The sequence below is a fragment of the Ranitomeya variabilis genome, chromosome 3, assembly GCF_051348905.1.
Source record: "Ranitomeya variabilis isolate aRanVar5 chromosome 3, aRanVar5.hap1, whole genome shotgun sequence".
Classification (NCBI taxonomy): Eukaryota; Metazoa; Chordata; class Amphibia; order Anura; family Dendrobatidae; genus Ranitomeya; species Ranitomeya variabilis.
This window is the reverse complement of record NC_135234.1, coordinates 201,563,829-201,578,146: the sequence shown is the minus strand read 5'-3', so window position 1 is coordinate 201,578,146 and position 14,318 is coordinate 201,563,829.

Sequence of the window (14,318 nt, the reverse complement as noted above, 5' to 3'; positions counted from 1 at the left end):
AGAGTGATGGGGTGCTACGCCAGATGACCTGGCCTCCACAGTCACCAGACCTGAACCCAATCGAGATGGTTTGGGGTGAGCTGGACGCAGAGTGAAGGCAAAAGGGCCAACAAGTGCTAAGCATCTCTGGGAACTCCTTCAGAATTGTTCGAAGACTATTCCCGGTGACTACCTCTTGAAGCTCATCAAGAAAATGCCAAGAGTATGCAAAGCAGTCATCAAAGCAAAAGGTGGCTACTTTGAAGAACCTAGAATATAAGACATAATTTCAGTTGTTTCACACTTTTTTGTTAAGTATATAATTCCACATGTGTTAATTCATAGTTCTGATGCCTTCAGTGTGAATTTACAATTTTCATAGTCATGAAAATACAGAAAAATCTTTAAATGAGAAGGTGTGTCCAAACTTTTGGTCTGTACTGTATATATATACTAGATGGTGGCCCGATTCTAACGCATCGGGTATTCTAGAATATGTATGTATGTATATAGCAGCCAAAAAGTATATAGCACAGGCCACGTAGTATATAGGAGTACTATGTGGCCTGTGGTATATACCATGTGGCTGCTATACATTACACCGGGTATATATTATATACACACACTATGTATACATATATACACCCCTCCCCTATACAGTACAGATAATGGCCGGAATACACCGCCTCCTCCCTGCAGTGTCCACACATTACACCGGGTATATATTATATACACACACTATGTATATATATATATATATATATATATATATATATATATATATATATATATATATACACCCCTCCCCCTATACAGAACAGATGATGGCTGGTATACACCGCCTCCTCCCTGCAGTGTCCGCACATTACACCGGGTATATATTATATACACACACTATGTATATATATATACACCCCTCCCCCTATACAGAACAGATAATGGCTGGTATATACCGCCTCCTCCCTGCAGTGTCCACACAATATTTACACCGCCATGCACATGCTGCGCCATCTCTCCATGTAATCTCACCCACACATAGGCCCACCCCCCGGGCCTCCTCTGCCAGAAAATGGCACCGGTTCGGGGCTGCTCTCAAGGCCCCTGGTATTTCTCTCCGTACTCGGTAAATATTAAGTGTCCGGCGCACATGTAAGCAGCAGGGGAGCTCCTCGGTGAGGAGAAGCCGTCATCCTCATGCCGATTGTGCGCCACCGGTGGCCGCTTTCCAACCCATCCGACACAGGGCCTGCCAAGGAGAACCGGCGTCACGAAAGTTGCGCAGCGGCGCTGGCCAGATACATAGCTTCAAACGTAAGTGCTCTATTCACAACGACGATCTGCGCAAATGGCGTAGCTACGACGGCTATATGATGGATCAAAGGACTGGACCGTCGCTGATTGGTCTTGGCTGTTTTGCGGCGACAAATCAGCGACTTGGATTCCATTACAGACAGAGGCCGCGACCAATGAATATCCGGGACAGACAGACAGACGGAAGTACCCCTTAGACAATGATATAGTAGATACTGCTCAAAAAAATAAAGGGAACACTAAAATCCCACATCCTAGATATCACTGAATGAAATATTCCAATTTTAAATCTTTATTCATTATATAGTGGAATGTGTTGAGGACGATAAAACCTAAAAATTATATACCCTTGGCCTAGGACAACTCATAAAGTCCCATGGCTTCCAGTACCACCTGTATGCGGACTACATTCAGATCTACCTCTCTGGCCCAGATGTCACCTCTCTGCTGTCCAGAATCCAAGGAGTGTCTGTCATCCATATCTTCCTTCTTCACCTCTTGCTTCCTAAAACTCAATGTAGACAAAACCGAACTCATCCTCTTTCCCCCATCTCGCGTATCCCCCCTACCTGATCTATCTATTATGGTAAACGGCATCACGCTCTCTCCCGCACCTGAAATCCGCTGCCTCGGGGTAACTGTCGACTCTGCCCTGTCCTTCAAACCTCATGTCCAAACTCTTGCCACCTCCTGTCGCCTCCAACTCAAAAATATTGCCAGAATCCGTCCCTTCCTCAGCCCACAATCTACCAAAACTCTTGTGCATGCCCTCATCATCTCCCACCTCGATTACTGCAACACCCTCCTCTGTGGCCTCCCCGCTAACTCTCTTGCACCGCTCCAGTCTGTCCTCAACTCTGCTGCCCGACTAATCCACCTCTCTGCTCGCTACTTCCCTGCTTCTCCCCTCTGCAAATCCCTCCACTGGCTCCCAATTCCCCAAGAATCCAGTTCAAACAACTAACACTGATCTACAAAGCCATCCACAACCTGTCCCCTCCCTATATCTCTGAACTAATCTCCCAATATCTTCCCTCACATAATCTCTGATCCTCCCAAGACCTCCTACTCTCCTCCACACTTATTTGTTCCTCACACAACTGCCTCCAAGATTTCTCCTGAATATCCCCCATCCTCTGGAATTCAACGCCTCAACACGTCCGATTATCCACCTCCCTCGGATCCTTCAGACGGAACCCGAAAACTCATCTCTTCAGGAAAGCCTACAGCCTGCAATAACCTGCTGCCTCACCACCACCCGAGCTGCCGCCTCACCACCACTAGAGCTGCCATGCCCCCGAGCTTCTGTCTCTTCCCCATTATCCCATAGAATGTATTTCCGCAAGGACAGGGTCCTCTCCCCTCTGAACCAGTCTGTCATTGTAAATTTGTTTACTGTAAGCGATATCTATAACTCTGTACGTAACCCCTTTCTCATGTACAGCACCATGGAATTAATGGTGCTATATCTACTATATAATTGTCTAAGGGTCACTTCCGTCTTTCTGTCTGTCTGTCGCGGATATTCATTGGTCGCGGCCTCTGTCTGTCATGGAATCCAAGTCGCTGATTGGTTGTGGCAAAACGCCCACGACCAATCAGCGACGCGCACAGTCCGGAAGAAAATGGCCGCTCCTTACTCCCCGCACTTACTGCCCGGCGCCCGCATACACCCCTCCGGTCACCGCTCACACAGGGTTAATGCCGGTGGTAACGGACCGCGTTATGCCGTGGGTAACGCACTCCGTTACCGCTGCTATTAACCCTGTGTGACCAAGTTTTTTACTATTGACGCAGCCTATGCAGCGTCAATAGTAAAAACATCTAATGTCAAAAATAATTAAAAAAATAAAAAATGATTATGTACTCACCTACGCCGCCTTTCCCGCTCCTCGCGATGCAAGCGGAACGTTCCGGTGGCAAGGATGGTCTGGCAGAAGGACCTGCCATGACGTCACGGTCATGTGACCGCGACGCCATCACAAGTCCTGCGCGCCTGCGCGGAAAGGAGCTGCCGTGACGTCACGGTCATGTTACCTGTCATGGTTCCCAATGGCAAGGGAACGTCAGAGAACATAAATAACAGAACAGCTCTTGGGTGATGGAATCTCGAGCTGACCGTGAGCTAAACATACCACACAACTAACAGTGGCCGGGTGACGTACCTACGTTTTATCCCTAGACGCCCAGCGCCAGCCGGAGAACTAACTAACCCTAATAGAGGAAAAAACAGACCTGGCTTACCTCTAGGGAAATTCCCCCAAAAAGGAGACAGAAGCCCCCCACATATATTGACGGTGAGTTCAGAGGAAAAGACATACGCAGTATGAAGGTAGGTTCAGCAAAGCGAGGTCCGCTTACTAGATAGTAAGAAGATACAATAGGGAACTTCACGGTCAGCTGAAAACCCTATTAAAATACCATCCAGAAATTACTTTAAGACTCATGTGTCAACTCATGACACCGGAGTGGTAATTTCGGCCCACAAGAGCTTATAGCTACAGAAACATAACATAACTGTGAACTGGAACAAAAATGCAAACAAACTTAGGACTAAGAGTCCAACTTAGCTGATAGTAGTCTAGAAGCAGGAACATGCAACAGAAAGGCTCTGGTTACATTGATGGCCGGCACTAGAATAACTGAGCAGCAAGGCTAAATAGGATACTCCCATATCCTGATGGAAACAGGTGAACAGAGAAAGTGAAGCACACAAGTCCAGTACCACCAGTGACCACCGGGGGAGCCCAAAAACCAAATTCACAACAGTACCCCCCCCTCAAGGAGGGGGCACCGAACCCTCACAAGAACCACCAGGGCGATCAGGATGAGCCCTATGAAAGGCACGGACCAAATCAGAGGCATGAACATCAGAGGCTGTCACCCAAGAATTATCCTCCTGACCGTAGCCCTTCCACTTGACCAGATACTGAAGTTTCCGTCTGGAAACACGGGAGTCCAAGATCTTCTCCACAACGTACTCCAATTCACCCTCAACCAACACCGGAGCGGGAGGCTCAACGGAAGGCACAACCGGTACCTCATACCTGCGCAATAATGACCGATGGAAGACATTATGGATAGAAAAAGATGCCGGGAGGTCCAATCGAAAGGACACAGGGTTAAGAATCTCCAATATCTTATACGGGCCGATGAACCGAGGCTTAAACTTAGGAGAAGAAACCCTCATAGGGACAAAACGAGAAGACAACCACACCAAGTCCCCAACACGAAGACGAGGACCAACACGACGACGGCGGTTAGCAAAATGCCGAGTCTTCTCCTGGGACAACTCCAAATTGTCCACCACCTGTCCCCAAATCCGATGCAACCTATCCACCACAGTATCCACTCCAGGACAATCCGAAGACTCCACCTGACCAGAAGAAAAGCGAGGATGAAACCCCGAATTGCAAAAGAAAGGAGAAACCAAAGTGGCAGAACTAGCCCGATTATTGAGGGCAAACTCCGCCAACGGCAAAAAGGCAACCCAGTCATCCTGATCCGCAGACACAAAACACCTCAAATAAGTCTCCAAGGTCTGATTAGTTCGCTCAGTCTGGCCATTAGTCTGAGGATGGAACGCAGACGAAAAAGACAAATCAATGCCCATCCTAGCACAGAACGCCCGCCAAAATCTAGACACGAACTGGGTCCCCCTGTCAGAAACGATATTCTCCGGAATACCATGCAAGCGAACCACATTTTGAAAAAACAGAGGAACCAACTCGGATGAGGAAGGCAACTTAGGCAAGGGCACCAAATGAATCATCTTTGAAAAACGGTCACACACCACCCAGATGACAGACATTTTCTGAGAAACAGGGAGATCAGAAATAAAATCCATAGAGATGTGAGTCCAAGGCCTCTTCGGAATAGGCAAAGATAACAACAATCCGCTAGCCCGAGAACAACAAGGTTTGGCCCGAGCACAAACATCACAAGACTGCACAAAAACTCGTACATCTCGAGACAGGGAAGGCCACCAGAAGGACCTAGCCACCAAATCCCTAGTACCAAAGATCCCGGGATGACCTGCCAACACAGAAGAATGAACCTCCGAGATGACTCTACTGGTCCAATCATCAGGAACAAACAGTCTACCAGGCGGGCAACGATCAGGTCTATCCGCCTGAAACTCCTGCAAAGCCCGTCGCAGGTCTGGGGAAACAGCAGATAATATCACCCCATCCTTAAGGATACCTGTAGGTTCAGAATCACCAGGGGAATCAGGCTCAAAACTCCTAGAAAGGGCATCCGCCTTCACATTTTTAGAACCTGGTAAGTATGAGACCACAAAATTAAACCGAGAGAAAAACAACGACCAGCGCGCCTGTCTAGGATTCAGGCGCCTGGCAGACTCAAGATAAATCAAATTCTTGTGATCGGTCAATACCACCACCTGATGTCTAGCCCCCTCAAGCCAATGACGCCACTCCTCAAAAGCCCACTTCATAGCCAAAAGCTCCCGATTACCAATATCATAATTTCGCTCGGCGGGCGAAAATTTTCGAGAAAAGAACGCACAAGGTCTCATCACGGAGCAGTCGGAACTTTTCTGCGACAAGACCGCCCCAGCTCCGATCTCGGAAGCATCGACCTCAACCTGAAAAGGAAGAGTAACATCAGGCTGACGCAACACAGGGGCGGAAGAAAAGCGGCGCTTAAGCTCCCGAAAGGCCTCCACAGCAGCAGGGGACCAATCAGCAACATCAGCACCCTTTTTGGTCAAATCAGTCAAAGGTTTAGCAACATCAGAAAAACCAGTTATAAATCGACGATAAAAATTAGCAAAGCCCAAAAATTTCTGAAGGCTCTTAAGAGAAGAAGGTTGCGTCCAATCACAAATAGCCCGAACCTTGACAGGATCCATCTCAATGGAAGAGGGGGAAAAAATGTACCCCAAAAAAGAAATCTTTTGAACCCCAAAAATACACTTAGAACCCTTCACACACAAGGAATTAGCCAGCAAAACCTGAAAAACCCTCCTGACCTGTTGGACATGAGAATCCCAGTCATCCGAAAAAATCAAAATATCATCCAGATACACGATCATAAATTTATCCAAATATTCACGGAAAATGTCATGCATAAAGGACTGAAAGACTGAAGGGGCATTTGAAAGACCAAAAGGCATTACTAAATACTCAAAATGGCCCTCGGGCGTATTAAATGCGGTTTTCCACTCATCCCCCTGCTTAATTCGTACCAAATTATACGCCCCACGGAGATCAATCTTAGAGAACCACTTAGCCCCTTTTATTTGAGCAAACAAATCAGTCAGCAGTGGCAGAGGATACTGATATTTGACTGTAATTTTATTCAAGAGTCGATAATCAATACACGGCCTCAAAGAGCCATCTTTTTTAGATACAAAGAAAAAACCGGCTCCTAAGGGAGATGAAGAAGGACGAATATGTCCCTTTTCCAGGGACTCCTTAATATATTCTCGCATAGCAGTATGTTCAGGTACAGATAGATTAAATAAACGACCCTTTGGAAATTTACTGCCCGGAATCAGATCTATGGTACAATCGCAATCTCTGTGAGGAGGTAGTGAACCAAGCTTAGGCTCCTCAAAAACATCACGATAATCAGATAAAAATTCCGGAACCTCAGAGGGAATAGATGACGAAATGGAAACCAAAGGTACGTCCCCATGAGCCCCCTGACATCCCCAGCTTAACACAGACATTGCTTTCCAGTCAAGGACTGGGTTATGAGATTGTAACCATGGTAATCCGAGCACCAAAACGTCATGTAGATTGTACAACACAAGGAAGCGAATCATCTCCTGATGGTCTGGATTCATACGCATAGTCACTTGTGTCCAGTATTGTGGTTTATTACTAGCCAATGGTGTAGAATCAATACCCTTCAGAGGTATAGGAACTTCCAGAGGCTCTAGATCAAACCCACAGCGCCTGGCAAAGGACCAATCCATTAGACTCAAAGCGGTGCCGGAGTCGACATAGGCATCCGCGGTAATTGACGATAATGAACAAATCAAGGTCACAGACAGAATAAACTTAGACTGTAAAGTGCCAATTGAAATAGACTTATCAACCTCTTTTGTACGTTTAGAGCATGCTGATATAACATGAGTTGAATCACCACAATAGAAGCACAACCCATTTTTTCGCCTAAAATTCTGCCGTTCGCTTCTGGACAGAATTCTATCACATTGCATATTTTCTGGAGCCTTCTCAGAAGACACCGCCAAATGGTGCACAGGTTTGCGCTCCCGCAAACGCCGATCAATCTGAATAGCCATTGTCATGGACTCATTCAGACCTGTAGGTGCAGGGAACCCCACCATAACATCTTTAATGGCATCAGAGAGACCCTCTCTGAAATTCGCCGCCAGGGCGCACTCATTCCACTGAGTAAGCACAGACCATTTACGAAATTTTTGGCAGTATATTTCAGCTTCATCTTGCCCTTGAGATAGGGCCATCAAGGCTTTTTCAGCCTGAATCTCTAAGTTAGGTTCCTCATAAAGCAACCCCAAAGCCAGAAAAAACGCATCCACATTGAGCAACGCAGGATCCCCGGGTGCCAATGCAAATGCCCAGTCTTGAGGGTCACTCCGCAGCAAGGAAATTACTATCCTAACCTGCTGTGCGGGATCTCCAGCGGAGCGAGATCTCAGGGAAAGAAATAATTTACAATTATTTTTGAAATTCAGGAAACGAGATCTATCCCCGGAGAAAAATTCTGGTATAGGAATTCTAGGTTCAGATATAGGAGCATGAATAACAAAATCCTGTAAATTTTGAACCTTCGTAGCAAGATTATTCAAACCTGTAGCCAAACTCTGAGGATCCATTTTAATCAGGTGAGATCAGAGCCATTCAAGGATTAGAAGGAGAGAGAGAGACAAAGGCTGCAATTAGAGCAGAAATGCAACTAAGTAAACTATAGAGCAAGCTCAGAGGAAAAAAAAAAAAAAAATCTGCAGACTTCTTTTTCTCTCCTTTCTTCTGCCAACGGTTTTAACACTGGGCCGGCCATACTGTCATTGTTCCCAATGGCAAGGGAACGTCAGAGAACATAAATAACAGAACAGCTCTTGGGTGATGGAATCTCGAGCTGACCGTGAGCTAAACCTACCACACAACTAACAGTGGCCGGGTGACGTACCTACGTTTTATCCCTAGACGCCCAGCGCCAGCCGGAGAACTAACTAACCCTAATAGAGGAAAAAACAGACCTGGCTTACCTCTAGGGAAATTCCCCCAAAAAGGAGACAGAAGCCCCCCACATATATTGACGGTGAGTTCAGAGGAAAAGACATACGCAGTATGAAGGTAGGTTCAGCAAAGCGAGGTCCGCTTACTAGATAGTAAGAAGATACAATAGGGAACTTCACGGTCAGCTGAAAACCCTATTAAAATACCATCCAGAAATTACTTTAAGACTCATGTGTCAACTCATGACACCGGAGTGGTAATTTCGGCCCACAAGAGCTTCCAGCTACAGAAACATAACATAACTGTGAACTGGAACAAAAATGCAAACAAACTTAGGACTAAGAGTCCAACTTAGCTGATAGTAGTCTAGAAGCAGGAACATGCAACAGAAAGGATCTGGTTACATTGATGGCCGGCACTAGAATAACTGAGCAGCAAGGCTAAATAGGATACTCCCATATCCTGATGGAAACAGGTGAACAGAGAAAGTGAAGCACACAAGTCCAGTACCACCAGTGACCACCGGGGGAGCCCAAAAACCAAATTCACAACAGTTACCGTGACGTCATCACAGGTCCTGCGCGACAAGGACCTGCCGTGATGTCACGGTCATGTGACCACGACACGGTCACGTGACCGCGACGTCATCACACCCTGGGACCGGAAGCTGCCGCCTGCACCCCACACAGGCGACAGAGCTACAACGCGCCTGCGGAAGGTGAGTATATGTTTATTTTTTATTTTTTTAACCTGTGTCATACGTGGCTGGGCAATATACTACATGGGCTGGGCAATATACTATGTGGCTCTGTGCTGTATACTACGTCACTGGGCAATATACTACGTCACTGGGCAATATACTACGTAACTGGGCAATATACTACGTAACTGCGCAATATACTATGTGGCTCTGTGCTGTATACTACGTCACTGGGCAATATACAGTGTAACTGGGCAATATACTACGTCGCTGGGCAATATACTACGTGGCTGGGCAATATACTACGTGGCTGGGCAATATACTACGTGGCTGGGCAATATACTACGTGGACATACATATTCTAGAATACCCGATGCGTTAGAATCAGGCCACCATCTAGTAAATAAATAATAATAATAATAATAAAAATTATCAACGTAAATCACAACTAATATCCCACAGAGGTCTGGAGTTGGAATACTTCTCAAAATCAAAGTGGAAAATGAAGTTACAAGCTGATCCAACTTCTGTGGAAATGCCTCAAGACAAGGAAATGATGCTCAGTAGTGTGTGTGGCCTCCACGTGCCTGTATGACCTCCCTACAATGCCTGGGCAAGCTCCTGATGATGCTGCGGATGGTCTCCTGAGGGATCTCCTTTCAGACCTGGACAAAAGCATCCGCCAACGCCTGGACAGTCTGTGGTGCAACGTGACGTGTTATGACCCCAATGGCGAGGGTCTCAGAGGAACGTGGAAGTCTGCAGAATACAAAAATCCAGCTCATAGGGCAGTGGTAGCTGGGTTGACCATATATCTACTCCTAACGCCAACACTAGAAGTAGCCGGGGATCATTCCTACGTTGATTCTAGATGACACGCTCCAGCCGGAGAATCTAGCTACCCCTAGTAGAGGAAAACAAAAGACCTTTCTTGCCTCCAGAGAAGGGGACCCCAAAGCTGGATAGAAGCCCCCCACAAATAATAACGGTAAGGTAAGAGGAAATGACAAACACAGAAATGAACCAGGTTTAGCACAGAGAGGCCCGCTACTGATAGCAGAATAAAGAAAGGTAACTTATATGGTCAACAAAAACCCTATCAAAATCCACACTGGAAATTCAAGAACCCCCGAACCGTCTAACGGTCCGGGGGGAGAACACCAGCCCCCTAGAGCTTCAGCAAAGGTCAGGATATATATTTGGAACAAGCTGGACAAAAATACAAAACCAAAACAAAATAGCAAAAAGCAAAAAGCGGACTTAGCTGATATAACTGGAACCAGGATCAGTAGACAAGAGCACAGCAGACTAGCTCTGATAACTACGTTGCCAGGCATTGAACTGAAGGTCCAGGGAGCTTAAATAGCAACACCCTTAACTAACGACCCAGGTGCGGATAAAAGGAATGACAGAAAAACCAGAGTCAAAAAACTAGTAACCACTAGAGGGAGCAAAAAGTAAATTCACAACAGTACCCCCCCCTTAGTGAGGGGTCACCGAACCCTCACCACGACCACCAGGGCGATCAGGATGAGCGGCATGAAAGGCACGAACTAAATCGGCCGCATGAACATCAGAGGCGACCACCCAGGAATTATCCTCCTGACCATAGCCCTTCCACTTGACCAGGTACTGAAGCCTCCGCCTGGAGAGGCGAGAATCCAAGATCTTCTCCACCACGTACTCCAACTCGCCCTCAACCAACACCGGAGCAGGAGGCTCAGCAGAAGGAACTATAGGCACAATGTACCGCCGCAACAAGGACCTATGAAATACATTGTGAATAGCAAACGACACAGGAAGATCCAGACGAAAAGATACAGGATTAAGGATTTCCAATATCTTGTAAGGCCCAATAAAACGAGGTTTAAATTTGGGAGAGGAGACCTTCATAGGAACAAAGCGGGAAGAAAGCCATACCAAATCCCCAACGCGTAGTCGGGGACCCACACCGCGGCGGCGGTTGGCAAAGCGCTGAGCCCTCTCCTGTGACAACTTCAAGTTGTCCACCACATGATTCCAGATCCGCTGCAACCTATCCACCACAGAATCCACCCCAGGACAGTCAGAAGGCTCCACATGACCCGAAGAAAAGCGAGGATGGAAACCAGAGTTGCAGAAAAAAGGCGAAACCAAGGTGGCGGAACTAGCCCGATTATTAAGGGCAAACTCAGCCAAAGGCAAGAATGTCACCCAATCGTCCTGATCAGCAGAGACAAAACACCTCAAATAAGCCTCCAAAGTCTGATTGGTTCGCTCCGTCTGTCCATTAGTCTGAGGATGGAAAGCAGACGAAAACGACAAATCAATGCCCATCCTACTACAAAAGGATCGCCAGAATCTGGAAACGAACTGGGATCCTCTGTCTGACACAATATTCTCAGGGATGCCGTGCAAACGAACCACGTTCTGGAAAAACACAGGAACCAGATCGGAAGAGGAAGGCAGCTTAGGCAAAGGAACCAAATGGACCATCTTTGAGAAGCGATCACATATCACCCAGATAACGGACATGCCCTGGGATAGCGGAAGATCAGAAATGAAATCCATGGAGATATGTGTCCAAGGTCTCTTCGGGACAGGCAAGGGCAAGAGCAAACCGCTGGCACGAGAACAGCAAGGCTTAGCTCGAGCACAAGTCCCACAGGACTGCACAAATGACCGCACATCCCTTGACAAGGAAGGCCACCAAAAGGACCTGGCCACCAGATCTCTGGTGCCAAAAATTCCCGGGTGACCTGCCAACACCGAGGAATGAACCTCGGAAATGACTCTGCTGGTCCACTTATCCGGGACAAACAGTCTGTCAGGTGGACAAGACTCAGGCCTATCAGCCTGAAATCTCTGCAACACACGTCGCAGATCCGGAGAAATAGCTGACAAGATAACTCCATCTTTAAGAATACCAACAGGATCAGCGACTCCAGGAGCATCAGGCACAAAGCTCCTAGAAAGAGCATCGGCCTTCACATTCTTTGAACCTGGTAAATACGAGACAACAAAATCAAAGCGGGAGAAAAACAATGACCAGCGGGCCTGTCTCGGATTAAGGCGTTTAGCAGACTCGAGATACATCAGATTTTTGTGATCAGTCAAGACCACCACACGATGCTTAGCACCCTCGAGCCAATGACGCCACTCCTCAAATGCCCATTTCATGGCCAACAACTCCCGATTGCCCACATCATAATTTCGCTCGGCAGGCGAAAACTTCCTAGAGAAAAAGGCACAAGGTTTCATAACAGAGCAACCAGGGCCTCTCTGCGACAAAACGGCCCCTGCTCCAATCTCTGAAGCATCCACCTCAACCTGAAAGGGAAGTGAGACATCGGGCTGGCACAAAACAGGCGCCGAAGTAAACCGGCGTTTCAACTCCTGGAAAGCCTCCACGGCAGCAGGAGCCCAGTTAGCTACATCGGAGCCCTTCTTGGTCATATCCGTCAAAGGTTTCACAATGCTAGAAAAATTAGCGATAAAACGACGGTAGAAGTTAGCGAAACCCAAGAACTTCGGTAGACTCTTAACTGACGAGGGCTGAGTCCAATCAAGAATAGCTCGGACCTTGACTGGGTCCATCTCCACAGCAGAAGGGGAAAAAATGAACCCCAAAAAGGGAACCTTCTGTACACCAAAGAGACACTTTGAGCCCTTGACAAACAAAGAATTTTCACGCAAAATTTTAAAGACCAACCTGACCTGCTCCACATGCGAATCCCAATTATCAGAAAAAACCAAAATATCATCCAGATAAACAATCAAAAATTTATCCAGATACTTCCGGAAAATGTCATGCATAAAGGACTGAAAAACTGAAGGCGCATTGGAGAGCCCAAAAGGCATCACCAAGTACTCAAAATGACCTTCGGGCGTATTGAATGCGGTTTTCCATTCATCACCTTGCTTAATGCGCACAAGGTTGTACGCACCACGAAGATCTATCTTGGTGAACCACTTGGCACCTTTAATCCGGGCAAACAAGTCAGACAACAGCGGTAAAGGATACTGAAATTTGACAGTGATCTTATTTAAAAGCCGATAATCAATACAAGGTCTCAAAGATCCGTCCTTTTTTGCCACAAAAAAGAATCCCGCACCAAGAGGGGAAGAAGACGGACGAATATGTCCTTTCTCTAGAGACTCCTTGATATATGAACGCATAGCGGTATGTTCAGGTACCGACAGATTAAACAGTCTTCCCTTAGGAAATTTACTGCCTGGGATCAAATCTATAGCACAGTCACAGTCCCTATGAGGAGGCAGTGCACTGGACTCAGACTCACTGAAGACATCCTGATAATCAGACAAATACTCCGGAACTTCCGAAGGCGTAGAAGAAGCAATAGACACAGGCAGGGAATCCCCATGAATACCACGACAGCCCCAACTTGAGACTGACATAGCCTTCCAGTCCAGGACTGGATTATGGGTCTGTAACCATGGCAGCCCTAAAACAACCAAATCATGCATTTTATGTAAAACCAGGAAACGTATCACCTCGCGGTGTTCAGGAGTCATGCACATGGTAACCTGTGTCCAATACTGCGGTTTATTTGCTGCCAATGGCGTAGCATCAATACCCCTAAGAGGAATAGGATTTTCTAATGGTTCAAGAGTAAAACCACAGTGCTTAGCAAATGACAGATCCATAAGACTCAGGGCAGCACCTGAATCTACAAACGCCATGACAGGAAAAGACGACAGTGAGCAAATCAAAGTTACAGACAGAATAAATTTAGGTTGCAAATTACCAACGGTGACAGGACTAACAACCTTAGCTATACGTTTAGAGCATGCTGAGATAATATGTGTAGAATCACCACAGTAGTAGCACAAGCCATTCCGGCGTCTATGAATTTTCCGCTCATTTCTAGTCAGGATTCTATCACATTGCATTAAATCAGGTGTCTGTTCAGACAACACCATGAGGGAATTTGCGATTTTTCTATCACATTGCACCGAATTAGGTGTCTGTTCAGACAACACCATGAGGGAATTTGCGGTTTTGCGCTCCCGCAACCGCCGGTCAATTTGAATAGCCAGTGCCATAGTATCATTCAGACCTGTGGGAATGGGAAAACCCACCATAACATTCTTAATGGCTTCAGAAAGGCCATTTCTAAAATTAGCGGCCAGTG